Source organism: Eriocheir sinensis, chromosome 2 (genome assembly GCF_024679095.1).
Source record: "Eriocheir sinensis breed Jianghai 21 chromosome 2, ASM2467909v1, whole genome shotgun sequence".
NCBI classification, from domain to species: Eukaryota; Metazoa; Arthropoda; class Malacostraca; order Decapoda; family Varunidae; genus Eriocheir; species Eriocheir sinensis.
In genome coordinates this window covers 4962691-4975226 of record NC_066510.1, presented here as the reverse complement: position 1 = coordinate 4975226, position 12536 = coordinate 4962691, and the positions used below count along the sequence as shown (strand labels likewise).

General features: G+C 43.9%; 1 protein-coding gene across 3 annotated transcripts in view; it reads left to right on the top strand.

Annotated features, from left to right (window-relative positions):
- The window catches only part of LOC126998775 (valacyclovir hydrolase-like), a 45702-nt gene extending 33372 nt beyond the window's left edge, over nt 1–12330 (top strand). For all 3 annotated transcript variants that reach the window (XM_050860816.1, XM_050860807.1, XM_050860823.1), the window contains exon 7: nt 12159–12330. The gene's annotated coding sequence lies outside the window, so the exon portion shown is untranslated. The remainder of the gene's footprint in view (nt 1–12158) is intronic.
- Nucleotides 12331–12536: the final 206 nt, after the last annotated feature.

The window sequence follows — 12536 nt, the reverse complement described above, 5'->3', positions numbered from 1 at the left end:
AACAGGTCAATGAGCTTTTGCACATCATCTTGGTCTTGCTTCATTCCCTTCGCACCCAAATCTGTGTGTGCACATTAATGCTCATCATCGTCTTCCTCACTGCCGGTTGAGTTGAACATGGTCTTGGTATCACTGGTCAGCTGAGCTCTCATTGAAAGTTAAGCCCCATCTGTCCCGGGCTGTCTGTTCTTGTAATTACCACAAGCCCTCCTGCTACTGTTCTGGCCTTGTTTACATGTTCAATGGCCTGGTCATCAGGTATTTCTTAGAACTTCTGTTTTGTTTCTTTTGTGACAAAGTCTCCAGTGATAAAGCCTCTACATGTACCTCTGCAAGGTACAGTTGTGGGCAATGTGCGCATATCAGCGAGGAAGACAGCTCCCCAACGAGAATAGTGGAAATGATCAAAAGCTCCAAACCAAGGCAGCATTTCAGCATATGATGTCAGGAACAATTCCCAGTCTCCTTCACGAAGAGCATGTGTGAACCTCAAGAGGATGGAGACCAACTTCATGTAGGTTCTCCAGCAGCGAAAGGTGGCATTCTCTGAACAAGAAACTTCAAACTCATCAATCAGAACTTGCACCTCTTCAGTTTCTGACAAAAGGTCTTTAAGGGAAGAACTAATTCCTCTGTCATCTTTGTTGGCAAACGCATCTGAAACACTTCCAGCTGCAACTTTCAAATCTTCTTGGATGGGCTTGTCATTCTCCTCTGCCCACGATGTGAAGCATGCCCACAGGACTGACCAAAGTGCTTCTGTCAGCTTGTGAATGCAAATGACGCAGTCCCATCCTTTCCCTCAACACTTGTTCACATGCTCCTTCAGGAAGGACTCCACTTTCAATCCAGATGTTTTCCAGGCCTGAGGAATCCATGTACTGTCCCAACACTGGAAAAATTAATTTGGGTATGGAACCCTCCAAGCATGATGACAGTATCCTTGCAGCTGTCCTTGTCCCATTGGCTTTGTAGTACAGTTGCTCACCAAAGGTTATGACGGTGTACTTCTCCCCAATCTTCATTGTCATTGCCTGACAGTTCTGCAGTACATTCCATAGTGTGTCAAAGTTACGGGGGGCATTCAGGATTGGCATTGGCCCAACTACTGTCATTGGTGGATCAGCGGTGGACACTTGCTGGTTTTAGAACCATTTAAAACAGTGAATTGTTGAATAGGCTGCATTCCAAAAATTTATGTATCGCATCAAGTAATTTCAGTAAAAGATTATTTTTTTGAAGAATTTGAGCACTATAGGGTTCATTGTAATGCCAAAATCAACTCAGGCATGATAAAAACATAGGGATTTACTAACTTTGTAAGTGTATCCCAGTTACAAGCTGAGATATGAAGAAAAGTTTAGATCGTGGCTGCCATTTTGAAAACTGTCATGGCGGCCATATCCAAATCCAGAATGTCCAACAAGTTGATTCACATTTCTGTATGTCTGGACTCCATTCATACATATTGGACTATTCTAACATGCAATCAGCAGGGTGTTGCAATTTTCTGACTTCAGCTTTCTGCATGACTAGCAGGCTACGTAGACACAACATCCAGCTTCGGGATGAAAGTTATGATAGAGATAGTATTGGATCGAGGGAACAGAATAGAGATCATTGTCAGTAGCCTCTAAGACCTGGGTTTCAGTGAGGAAATGGAGGTGAGGTTTAGAGGAGGAGAGATGGTGTTCCACAGAAGGGAAATTAGAACGAAGACTGCGAATGTTGCAGAAGTTAATAAAGAAAAAGTTTGGAGAGCCAAAAGGGCAGTCCACTCTGGGGTATTTGTGGTCCCCCTCCCAGATAGGGACTCAAAGCCAAGGCATCTTGATTATTAACTATTTTGAATTTTGATAAATTTTGAGGGAATGATGTGTGAGTACCGTGTATGTAGTGCGGTGTTTAGAGTAGGCGGGGTTCCCACTATTCCGTTTTCATGGATCCGTCGACCGTCAGTGACGTCATCGACGGAACCCAGGCCCCACGCGGAGCCCGTCCAGAGATGAACTAAAGTTAACTTTTGGATCCAGGGTAGGGTTGGTGGTGCCAGTCCAGTGATGTTAAATATTCTACAAAATTCTACAAAATTACACATACAAGAAGTTGTTGTGGTTAATACTGTCCATATGTTTGTCAACAAATGATGAGCAATGGACCGACGGATTAGATCATCCGTGCCAAGCGGCCGCTGTTTCGCTGATGTCATTTTGACATCATTAACGTCAACGGATCCGTCAAAATGGAATAGTGGGAACCCCGCCTAAGTAATAGTTCCACTCCGTCAGTCCATCACTCATCATTTGTTGACAAACATATGGACGGCATTAACCACAATGACTTCTTGTATATGTAAGTTTGTAGCTAAGTACTTCTATTTTATATTTTCATATGTAGAATATTCAACATCACTGGACTGGCACCACCAACCCTACCCTGGATCCAAAAGTTAACTTGAATTCATCTCTGGACCTAAGTCTACATATACCAAGTCCGATCACCACGCAGGAAGGCGGGGCTATGGATGACGTCAGTGGTTGCCGAGTAGGAGAAAATGGTTTTCTTATGAAGAAAATGGATTGAGAAATGGCAGACTAAAATATTACTGTGTTTATAGAACGTTCTCATACACACACTCACACACACATGCAGCCACAGCACACACGCACACACTCACAAACACAGACACAGCACAACACACACAGACATAGAAGCACTGCACAACATAGACAGCACGCACACACACACACACATTGCAAGCACAGACACAGCATAGACCATACACACACACACACACACACGAGCACGGACACAGCACAGAACAGCATAGACCACACACACACACACACTCACACGAGCACAGACACAGCACAGAACTGCATAGACCACACACACACACACACACATAGACACAACACAGCATAGCACAGACCTCCCCCCCCACCACACACACACACACACACACACACACACTCACACGAGCACAGACACAGCACAGAACACACACACACACACACACACATAGACACAACACAGCATAGCACAGACCTCCCCCCCACCACACACACACACACACACACACACACATAGACACAACACAGAATAGAAAATACCCACCCAACAACCAAACACACACACACACACACACACATAGACACAACACAGCATAGCACAGACCTCCCCCCCCACCACACACACACACACACAGAAAAAGAACGCTTCATTGACTAGGTATTTTAACCACTTGTTCATCACAACTTTTCTTTTTCTTCAGATTGGCAGAAGGGGACAGAAAAACAGACAGGGATACGTAAATCAATTATATATATATATATATATATATATATATATATATATATATATATATATATATATATATATATATATATATATATATATATGATCCCTCATTTATCGCGGGGATTAGGTTCCAGAACCCCCCGCGATAGGCAAAAATCCGCAAAATAGCGACCTTATATTTATTTTATTATTTATATAATTTATATATTATATTTTATATATATTATTTATATAAGCACGCATATCTCTGTGAATCTCGCCTCAGCCCGTGTGAACAAGGTCACACAACCACTAGTTTCTCGAGAGATTCAAAGTCGGCTACATTTCACGGGAAACTCATCAAAATTCTAGTCAGAAACTCAGTCACCAACATGTCGGTTACTCGTGTGGTCGGTAAGTTGTGGTCACAAGAAGAGCGTATCGGCTGTTCGGTTCAGTAGCTCTTCATGTGTTTATTCCAGTACCGCAAAGAGCTCCATGAAACTAGATAAGCTTGGAGTAATCATTTTGAGCAAGTTTAGGACTTTAGTCTTGTTCAAGTGCAGTCATTGCCTCATCCTGTCTGGGTCCTCACTGCCAACTTCTCGAGCATTTAACGGTAGCAAACTGTAACACACTCTCCATTTGTCTTCGAGCTAACCACTGATGAACCAACAAATGCTACGGTCGCTGAGCCAATCAGTGCCCAGGATACAGAACACAGTGCTCTGGTTGGTCGCCTCCCATCCATCAGCCAATAGTGTGCCGTGTACGATCACACGTGGACAAACTAGCTCAAACGGAAGCGGCCGTAGCTGCGTTTTACATACGTGCGAGTCTTTGTCTACTCATCTGCAGTGCGCTACATATTTTATTTCAATTTAACATTATTTTAATGTTTTTATTAATACTTAATTTTTTTATATTGTTTGCAATTTTTTAGGCTAGAAAATGCTTCTTTTACTGCAAAATAAGTAAAATGATATATATATTAAAATACCTCTATACCGCAAAATTCCACGATATAGCGAAAAATCCGCGATACGGAACTAAATATTTAGTTTTAAAATCCGTGATTCAGCGAGACCGCGATAAGTGAACCGTGATATGGCGAGGGATTACTGTATATATATATATATATATATATATATATATATATATATATATATATATATATATATATATATATACTCAACCCTCGATTTGCCGGACTAAAAGGGGGGAAGGCTTGTCCGGGAATGGCAAATGTCCGGGGGTCTACCCCCTTGCCGGACTTTACCCTATATATGTCCGGGAAACACAACCCACCCCCGGACTACACCTCGCATAGCTGTCCTATACTGTCCTGTAATATAATATATTACCTTCTACAACATGCACATATACAACATACATATACTATATACAGGTACAGAAAGGTGCACAGGTTTAGCTGTACGCTTGGTTACTTTCTTTGGTGGGTTTTTGGGTGGCATCGTTGTGAAGAAGAGGTGTATCCACGACAAGCACGTAAGCACAACACTCGTGTGACGCGGCAGACTTGTGTACAGTCCAGTACTAGACGTGTATGTCCGCCCGCGCTGCCATCTAGTGCCCGATTTGCGAACTTTGTCTGGCGCGGTAGTTTGAAATCGACTTGTGCCGGACTTTTTTTTTTACCCCACGGACTCTTGTCCGGCAAATCCGAAATCCGGCAAATGGAGGTCCGGCAAATCGAGGGTTGAGTGTATATATATATATATATATACCATTAACATCATATACAACCTATTTATGCCTGACATCCCCACACCACAACCACCAACTAACGTTTCTCACCCCAACGACATAAGTACATGTATAACAACTGCCCACCACAACCAAGACTCAGCGTAATGCTGGGTCTTTCGGGAGGCGATGAAACGTTTCATTTACTCGGCGGTGTCTGTAGCGATTTGCGCACCCCAAAACAGCACATTTTTGAGACATGATGTAAATGTTCACCACACACGCACCCGACCACGCTTGACCACAGCGGAAGGACAACTGAACCACTGATGTCACGGTGTGTGCTGAGTTGCTGCTGTTTGCCGGCTGCGCAGATTTTATTTTTTTATATTTTTTTTATATACCCCAAGGGAGGAAGGCGGTGCATGCCGCGTAACCACCCAGACGGCTGGTAAAGGGATGCCTAATTCTTTCAAGGAGGAGGCCCAACAACGGGGCTGATGGTGTCGGAAAGAGCTACCTTTGTAGGGACCTGAAACTTGAGTTTCGGGTCCCTACAAGGGTCGGTATTATGGGTCCAATTCGAGAAATTTCAGGTCCCTATAGAGTTTGGGATGAATAACTCTGTCGGGACCTTGGAGGAAGAATAGAAGGAGAGGGCATGACGTCACAGAAGTGAAGCAGTCTTGGCCTGGGCTCTGCTCCGCCCCCTCCCTCAAGTCCACCCATAACATTACCCGGCTCGCTGGACGCACAACACTCACACACCTCAACATTTTGCCTTCATACTGGCTTGCTCTGCCTTTGGTTGCGCCCACACAGCATAAAGTTTCATCAGTAAGACAAAATATTTGTGGTGAAGCATTATATAGGAGGCGAGAAAACTGAGCTTGAAAAAGAGCGACACAAAAGAATGCGAATGATTCCTTGGTGGAAATTTCAAGGAAATCATCTGTAATTCATCTCCCATGGCTTTTACACACAAACAGGTCACATTACTGGAATGTAGAGGTCTTTAGGTACTATCAGAAGTACAATGAACACTTAGTTATTTTGCAAAACATGTAAAATAAGAGTGTAAACCTGGGTAAGTTACGGAGTCGATTAAACCCACGGACACTCATTTGCCTGACAATGATAATTCTCATTCTCTCATTTTCATTCCCTCTCATTCTTATTCTCTAATCCTTACTCTCTCAATCTCATTCTCATTTTCAATCTCTCTCTCTCTCTCTGTTACATGAGTTATCTTCTATTATTTATACTACTCTTGTAAGTCTTTTTTTCATCTCTGGTGATCAAGCCATCTCCACCACTCCACAACCATTTCTCTCCCAAAAAACATGTAACCAACCCCTCTCAGTAAGTTGCATTTTCTCCAATTAGTGGTTAATATGCCTTTAACAATGACATGCATGATTGTGTTACAGGGTTGGTTGACATTGAGTCAAATATAGACTATTATTTGTGCATGGGTAAGAATTTCTCCTTCCTGCCCTAATATTTCCTTCTGTTTTCTCGTAGTGAGTTTTGATCACATCTGAGATGCTCTACATAGAAGGCTGTACACCCTTCTACATTAAAAGTGAGGCCATGGTCAATATATAATGAATACTATACAGAGAAAGTGTGAGGGATCACGGCGGGGGTGTAACATGTCATCTCCGCTTCTATGGAACTAATACAAGGAAATGCTGGTGTTTTTTCTATGAAAACCTTTATGCATCCTTAGTGCATATACTGCAGCAGTTAGATAACTAAAAAACATATATGTGGAAGAAATAAGGCAGACAGACTCATTTACTCCCACAATCTGGGAGCGAGAAAGCCAATGTTATGGAGGAGCTAGGCTCCGCCCACCCCTACCCCCCATGCTTCACCTCGCAGTGAAGAACGGCGCCCATTGAGGGCCACTCCATCTATTCTTTCTCCAAGGTCGGGACCTGATATTTCTTGGATTGGACTCGTAATACGGCCCCTAAACCGACCTTAGTTGGGACCCGAAATTATTCGGATTCGACTTGTAATACGGCCCAATAGGGAAACAGAAAGGCCTTTGATAGGCTTGCAGCACCCCCTCACCTCCCGTATATACCTCACCAGGAGTAGCTTACGCCCAATTCGGCAGCTGTCTGGCTGCCACACTTCTGTCCCGCCCACACATCTGTCCCATCCACAAAATCTTCTCAACCCTGTAATTTAACCTCAGCCGCCAGATTCGTAGCCAGCTTGCTAACCATTGCATGGCATAGGCGGAGATGAGCACCAAGGCCTGTGGCTGTGGCGTGTGCCCCCAACCTTACCTTTGGCCTCCACTAGGCTCTGGGGACATGATCAGAGGAATACTATACAGGCTTGTGTCCAGCTGACTCTGCTTCCTTAGTTTTCTAATAGGTTCCCTCCCCTTGCAAATAGTAAGGATATAACTATAGAATCACACCCGATTTAAAATGGTATACATGAGCCTTAATTCCCCCTTTCCTTTCTCTTGTCATTAACTCAGCTGGTTCTATCAGCTGAGATGAGACAAAACAAGGGAAGGAAAGAGATGCAAATGACACAGGAAAAAACTATAGCCTATTCAAAAGCTTCATACTCACCAGAAAGCATACCAAAAAGTTACTCGACACTTTCTGAAGCCTTCCACTTGGCACTGTGCATTGCAGGTCAACCTATACCAAGTGTCTATTCAGGGCAGAACACTCCAGCCAGCCTGTAGCAGTAGTAAAGGGTGGGAGATTAGCCGAGGAGACAAGTTGGCTGTGAAGTGTGTGTCATCCCTCCTCCAGTGAGCCAAGGACGGGTTAGAAATGAGACGAGAGGGAAGGAAGGGAGGAGACGAGAGTACAGCCTCCAGCGAGCCAAAGAGACAAGGCAGCCATGAAGTGTGTGTTCTCCTCCCTCATGTTTACCTCCGTTTTCTTCCTCATACCAAAATATAGCTTGGTCTTTCCTCCTCCTCCTTGTTTCTCTGTCATTTCCGCGTTTCCCAAGGTCTGTGTTTTCACGTATGTTGTCAAGCTTACGTCCATTTTTCACCACTCCTTTTTTTCCTTTCCTCCTAGTAGACCAAAAAATAGTTTAATCTTTCCTCTCTCTCCTTCTGTCATCCTCCTCCTCTTCCATCTTTTAGTTTCTGTCATTTAAATGTTTATCAAGGTCTGTGTCTTTTCCCTGTGTGATTTTGACTGATTTGTGTTCCTTCTTCAGGTTTATCTGCACTTTCTTCCAGTCTTACTACTTACTACTATTACTGTCTTTAACACTCTTGAAACTACTATTCCTCACCCCACAACCTCTTCTACTACTACTATCACTACGGCTGCTGCTGTCACACTTGTAGGCCTCAAAAACCATACCAAGTGTCTATTAACCCTTTCTCAGCTAAACGCTCATAGCGAGCGGTAGCACATTTGCTGGTGGTGCCAAACGCTCGTTGCGAGCTCCAGCCGCACTCAAATCTCCCGTGTATGAGTGTTCCAACAATATTTCTCACAGCACAGGATTGCCAATTGAGTGGGTTTTCCACTAAATATGGTGGAAGATCATATCAGTCCAGCACGAAAAATCTATGGACGAGTAACTGTTGGATGTTCTGGTTAATATAGCGGCATTTTTGCATAGTTTCAATGATCACCTGACAGATTCTTTGACCAAATAGTTGTAAATATTGCAGTTGGCAATACTACCTTGCCAGAACCTCAAGGAGAGATGTCCACAGTTGCCTAAAAAATGGCTGATCATCGCACATGCACTGACTTAAGTGTTCACATTCAACACTCCCTGAACGTGCATGTACGTTTGCAGGAGAGGCATACATAACTGTCTCCTATAGATCTGGGCCTCCTCTTTCCAATGGTGTTTTTGGTTTTTAGTTGTGATGAATAGCTTTTGAGATACAGAGGTTAAAAGAGATCCCCCATTGGGCTGCCCGACTGCACCTGAGGGGATAGTCGCCTCCCAAGCCCGCAAGCCGTGAAAGGGTTAAGGGCAGAAAAGTCTAGCAGTAGTTAGTAGTAGTAGGTAGGTGGAAGTAGAAGGGGTTGTGGAGGTGAGGAATAGTAGGTTTAAGAGGGTGCTAATTCTCATGGTGATGGTAGTGGCGGTGTAGCAGCAGCAGTAATAGTAGAAGCATAGTGCCTCACTGGGTAGACAGAGGAGAGAAGAATGCTCTCTCTCCTTCCATAATAACCTTGCTCTCCCTTATTCTATTTCCTTTCCTTCTCTTTCTTTCATCGGAGAGAGGTGTTGAAATGAACCCATTGTGGCGGAAGTGTTGAAATGAATCTATTGTAAGTCTAGCAAGTTTATTATGGCTCAGTAAGTTACAGCTGGGAACATACGCTGGGGGCACGTCGCTTCACTCGCCCGCCACCTCCACCCCCAACAGTCCCTGTGGGCTAACTCCCAAATAGCTGCCCATCCCATCCCAAGTCCCTCCAGGCATCGGTCACCTTGCCTCAGCCACGAGTTTTGCCGGCGTCCCCTTGGTCTCTCCACCCAGGATTGTCTCATACAAACAACCCTGCAGGCAGGATCGACGTCTGGGAGGCGGGCCAGTTGCCATACAGCCGGAGTTGGCTTCACAAAGTAAGCTGGTAAGAGGCCTTGACTCAGTTTCACAGAGCAGTCACTGGTCAAACATGAAGTCATTCCAGCAATACCCCATGACCCTGCTAAGGCACTTGGTGCCAAAGGCATTGACACTCCTCTCCATGTCACGCACTGTTCAGTGTCCATGTCTCACAGCCATACAGTAAGACAGGGAGCACAATAAACTTAAGAGATTTTATCTTTGCCTGCTTGATCTCCCTGTCTTACTGTATGGCTGTGAGACGTGGACTCCGCCTTACTCCGTGGTTGTGAGACATGGACACTTAACCCTTTCATTGCTAAACACTTGCAGTGGGCGTTAGCCCTTTCATTGCTAAACACTTGCAGTGGGCGTTAGGTGTATTTGCTGGTGGCGCTAAACGCTCGCTGCGAGCTTCAGCTGCACTCAAATCTCCCTCGTATGAGTGTGTTCCAACATTAATTCTCACAATACAGGATTGCCAATTAAGTGGATTCTTCACTAAGTCTGGTGGAAAATCATATCAGCCCAGCGAGGCAAATGTACGGATGAGTAACTGGTGGATGTTCTTGCCCAATATAGCGGCATTTTTGCATAGCTTCACCTATCACCTGACTGATTCTTTGGCCAAATAGTTGTAAATATTGCAGTTGGCAATACTCCCTTGCCAGAATCTGAAGAAAAGATGTCCACAGTTCCCTCAATACGGCTGATCATCCCGCACACACCGACGTAAGTGTAAACATTCAACACTCCCTGAACGTGCATGTACATTCGCAAGAGAGGCATACATAACTGACTCCTGTAGATCTGGACCTCCTCTTTCCAATGGTGTTTTTGGTTTTAAGCTGTGATGAATAGTTTTTGAGATACAGAGGTTAAGAGACCCCCATTGGGCTCCCCGACTGCGCCTGAGGGGATAGTCGCGTCCGCACCACGTGCAAGGAAAGGGTTAATAGTGACATGGAGAGGCGTGTCGATGCCTTTGACACCAAGTGCCTTTACAGGGACTTGGGGTATTGCTGGAATTACCATGTTGAACCAGCAACTGCTCCATGAAACTGAATTGAGGAGTGATACCAGCCTAGTCCATGAACACCAATTCTGGATATACAGAAACATGGCACGCCTCCCGGACATCAATCTTGCCCACAGGGTTGTTTGTATGAGACAACCCTGGGTGGAGGAGACCAGGGGCATGCCCATGTAACTCATGCCTGGGGGAAGTCTGCTGATCCTGCTGGGAGGGAATTGAGATGGACAGGGCAGCTGTGTGGGAGCTTGCCCAGAGGAACTGTTGGAGGGTGGAGGCAGCAGGTGAGAGAAGCAATGCACCCCCAGTATATGCTCCCTATTAGTTAGTCTGTACACAATAAGTGTTCCTCTGTCGCCTCAGCAGTGTTTGATTGGCTGGCTTCCTTTCCCGGCTCTTGTAGAGGTGGCTGTCACTCACACATGCTCTTGGTGTTAAATGTTTTAATATAATTTACATTAGCTCACATCTTATACAAGGTAGACAACTATACTTCACACCACTAAACACAGCAGTGATTGCAGATCTTAAATATCCTCACTGCAACTCTGTAAAACAAAAGATAATGAAATAATGAGTAGCTATAAGTGAAAGAACATGTCCAAAATGTTTATACCACTTTTACATATAACTGATAATTATGTGCAGCAAATATGGAGTCAATGCTGATATAAACCATTTCATTCTAGAGAGAAGCCATGAACATGATGGTATAATCAGGCTATAGATAAAATGTGACGTAAGTGAAACACACAGATTTATAAAATGTGACGTAAGTGAAACACACAGATTTATCCAGACTATGTTAAATTCCCCTTCAGAGCAGTGTTGTGCACAAAACTAATGTTTGCTTGCATTCATATAGTTTCAGCAGGTTATTTGATAAATACAAGATTGACTGGAAATTTAAAAAAACATGAGGAACGAAAAACGAGAGGACTGAGGTTAATATGCAAGTGTTTGTTTTGTGGGAGTTACTGAGTGTCGTAGCAGGCTATTGGAAGGCCACAGCAGCTCACCCAGCACCAGCACTGCCAGCGTGCACACCACCCTGAAGAAGGACGTGACATGAATAGATAAATGTGTGTTTCACTTGTGCTATGTTTTATGTATGATCTGATTATACCATTGTGTTCATTAGACTCTTCTTTCTAGAATGGAATGGTTTACATCAGCATAGGCTCAATATTTGCTACAATTATCAGTTATATGTAAAAGTGGTATAAATACATTTCAGACTCATTCTTATACTCCTCATTATTTCATTGCGTCTGATTTTTACAAAGTTGTATTAAGTATAATTTAGGATCTGCAATCACTGCTGCATTTAGTGGTGTTAAGATTAATTGTCTACCTTGTATAAGATGTGAGCTAAGGTAAATAATATAGAACAATTTAACATCAAGAGCATGTGTGAGTGATGACAACCTCTACACGAGCCAGAGAGGAAGCCAGCCAATCAGGTGCGGCATTACAAACACTGCTGAGGTGCCAGAGGAACACTTACTTTGAACAGACTACAGTTGGCATGGAACATCTACTGTAATCTTCTTTTCTCTCCAACAGACAGACAGCTGTTTGGTGGTTGACTGTCTATCTACTGCTGACTTGGCTCATCTCACTCAAGTCCTGCTGTCTCATCTCCTTCCCTGCAAGAAGCATCGAGTTCATACCAAGAGTCTCTCTCTCTCTCTGTAAAAAGCAACAGTTTGGTTAATAAATATACACGCAATTTCCAGCATTTTTTCATTCATTCTGCAAAGTTTTAAACGCTATGTATAGTATTTCCACGAGAAACTGACAGGTGGGGTAGTGGCGGCTGCAGGGTCAGCCCCGCCCCGCACCTTGCCACACACACTCAATTCCTCTCATATGTCAGCTATTTACTACCTTTAAATGAATTGGATTAAATAATCCAATAAGGTCATATAGTGTTAACCCTTT